This window comes from Lactuca saligna, chromosome 4, assembly GCF_052625555.1.
Source record: "Lactuca saligna cultivar CGN05327 chromosome 4, ASM5262555v1, whole genome shotgun sequence".
Lineage (NCBI taxonomy): Eukaryota > Viridiplantae > Streptophyta > Magnoliopsida > Asterales > Asteraceae > Lactuca > Lactuca saligna.
In genome coordinates this window covers 288,427,525-288,430,907 of record NC_136420.1, presented here as the reverse complement: position 1 = coordinate 288,430,907, position 3,383 = coordinate 288,427,525, and the positions used below count along the sequence as shown (strand labels likewise).

Genomic DNA, 3,383 nt, shown 5'->3' with positions numbered 1-3,383 from the left:
ATTAAATTAAAATCATTGATATGTTATCATTTCACTTTATCATTTTCAACGATGATTTTTTTAAATATTTTTTTTCACTTTATCACTTTCAACGATGGATTTAGGGTAAATTACACTAATCGTCCCTCGTGCATACGCGCACGTCTAGTCCTATTTTCAAAAATTAATTCGGACCGTCCTTTACTTTGGTTTTTCTTGCACGTTTAGTCCATCTACGCATAAAACACCATTTTCCCTTATTTATTTCTTATTTATTATTTGTTTGTTAATTATTAACGTGTATAGGTGTCCATGCTTTATATGGGATGTAATTGTGTTTGTTTCTTTATTAAGTATGTATAGGTAAGGTAGTAATTAGCCACAGTAGTAGATAGTATTCCATGGTTGATATTTCATAGGTTGCTATACGGCAAAAATAAGGAATACGTTAGTGACATGAATTACATAACAAAAGTATACAAATGATGATTACAAAGCAAAAGCATTTCATGTCATACTCCAATGATTCGGTCCATAAAAAATTTGAAATTAGTTACATTAATGGGTTTTCAGATTTTCCATCCTTTTCCATGTTACCTACAGTTAAACCATTCCAAAATTCAATATACTTGCCTTCTGTTAAAACTTAAACTAAAAAGATATTTATAATTTAACATCTTATTTTATAGTTAAAAATCAAAATAGTTACCTCGGAGGAGTAAATGTGTTAACTAATGCATAAATTGTAATTCATCTAAGTAACAATACTGGTTTTAGTGCATTAAAAATAAAAATATTTTTTCACTAATGAAATAACATATACCTAATGGAATGGTTCAGTTCCAGCTATCCGCTAGAACTGAAACCGAACATTAGCAATCCCAAATTTTATGAACCGAAACAGTCATCAGTTCCGATTTCGAACATGTTTGTTTTCGAAAGTCCCAATACTTTCTTAAATAGTAATGTAAATTCATTTTCTAGAATTTAACTACCATATATTTTGGCATTTTAGGTTTAATCCTTTAAAATCTATATATATCATCAAGGAATTTTTTTTTTATGTTCTTTTTATTGAACAATTTGTTAGTGAAGCCAAGATGATAAGCATACCAACATGTACAATAGGTATTTTAGACATTTGCAAACTACAAATAAAGTCAGAAGTAGTTAAAACAAAATTATTGTATGAAAAGAAAGGTAATGGAATGCAAGTAAAAGATAACTGTTGGATTACCAATTTTGCCCCCAGTTTCTTGACATTTGATGCCATCTAGCTTTTAACCCTATAATTGCCACCGAATGAACATCACCGACGCAAGCCACATATGTAATCAGTAGCAAACTGAAATACGTGTAGGCATGGAATACCCTACAACAACAAAGAAAAATGCATTAATTGAAGCATTTGAATAAAAATCACTTAAAAAAACCAAAATTAGGATAACAATTTAAAAGTAACACTACATTACTTTCCTTGATATGTTGAAATTTGACATCAACTTGTACATCCGGTGGAAATGAACAATTAAGTTGTACTTGGTCAAACAGTGAACAAAAAAGAATTTATGTTTAAAAATACGAAATTTATAAGATGAATACCAAGTGTGCTTTGAATTTTAGATCTTCAACGTCAAACTTTATAGGGTATGCTTCATTGCTTGAAGAAGAGCCAAATACCTAGCAGCATAAAAATAATGAAGTAATGGATGAATAATTAGCTTCTTCATCAGTTAATTTGAACACATATGTAACATTGAACACTTATGTTTCTCTAATGGGGATCTTTGTATTTTGAATTTTAGGATAAGATGATGAATTAAAGAATGTTGGCTGGCTTTAATAATTTATTCTTCAAGTTTAACATCCATAGCTTTTATAAAATTGACATGAATAGATTTAATGCAAAACCGAATTTGAAATTCAATTCAAACTGAGAACCTTTACCATGCTTAAAAAACAAAACTAGATCTTAATTTATCTCATTGCCTTCACTCCAAGGGCAGAATCGTCCAACTCACAACATCAATTTGTTAATGTCATTTGTGTCCCTGGTTCTCCAATACTTTGAACACCAATTACAGCAAAAATTGTCCTAACTTCAAATTTTTTATGATGATAACAGCGGATGCAAGTTTACATGAATACCTAAACAAAAAAAAAAAAAAAAAATCTTCTAGTTTTAACTTCATGAGCTTAGTAGAGTAAGCACTTAATATTGACAGATGTATGTTACATACCTGAAGTTGTTGAATTCATGAAACAGGCATTTGGGTCTTATCATTCATAACATGTTTTCCAACAACTAAAAAAGAGCCGAGATTTATGAGTAATTAACTCCTTCAAGAACTGTGATTGGGATGGAAGGAGTGGATGGTTTTACTGTAATCAATGTTGCCTTCAATTTTTTGATGATTTGCATGGATTGAGTGACCCAACTTTGATCTTTTAGTAGTCTAAGATTAGCATGATTAAGGCCAAGAATTATAGCTGCTACCACCTCTAGCATCATCAATCATCCGGTTATACTCAGTATCTTTTGGATGTATCTGGAAAATTAAAAAAAAAAAACATCAAAGTTTAAATAGGAAACTATAACCTTAGATTTAAAAAAAAAAAAAAAAAAAAAAAAAAAAAATTTAAAAGTAACTATAAACTTCTCGTGGGACATTGCATTAAAAGGACATAGCGACTCAAACCAAGGGTATTCTGTCTTTTGTCAAATTTGTTTCTAATATGTTTCACTCAAAATTGAGTCCAAATTCTAACCACTTGAAGAAGCCCTCTTATTAGGAAAAAAGAAACTTCTTTTGTCAATAATAGTTCACATCAATGAACTTAAAAATTTCTAAGAACTAGAGGAAATCGTCAAATTAGGAACCCATAAAGAAAAATATGAAAATATGAACTTTTAGGTTCACACCTTGTTTCGAGTCGTTCCATAGTTTTGTGGCCGTGACCTGAAGATTAATTATGATAAGGCTTCGGTCCGTAGTACTAGCTTCACTTCCTTATTCTAAAGAACCTTGGTCTTCCTATCTAGAATTGTAACAAGCCTCTTAGTGTAGTTCATGCTTTCATCTACCTGAATGTCGTCCAACGAAACAACTGCGGACTCGTCAGTGACACACTTCCGAAGCTGCAACACATGAAAGGTGTTGTGAATCTCGCTAAGCTCATCCGACATATCCAAGCGATATACCACTTTGCCCACCCGGGCAGAAGTCCCGGATAAGCCTATATATTAGGGTCCTAGCTTGCCCCTCCTTCGAAATCTGATGACTCCCTTCCATGGTGACACTTTCAGTAGTACAAAGTCCCTTACCTGGAACTCGAGATTCGTGCGCCGTCGGTCAACATAACTTTTCAAACGGCTCTATGTGACCCACAGCCGGTCGCGGACA

General features: G+C 32.2%; 1 long non-coding RNA gene across 1 annotated transcript; it reads right to left on the bottom strand.

Annotated features, from left to right (window-relative positions):
• Positions 1–466: 466 nt before the first annotated feature.
• Positions 467–2,468, bottom strand: LOC145039187 (uncharacterized). The gene is made up of 5 exons (XR_013679771.1): positions 2,220–2,468; positions 1,927–2,127; positions 1,582–1,659; positions 1,217–1,351; positions 467–576 (listed from the first exon to the last, which is right to left on the bottom strand). It is a non-coding gene; the product is annotated as an uncharacterized LOC145039187 (long non-coding RNA).
• Positions 2,469–3,383: the final 915 nt, after the last annotated feature.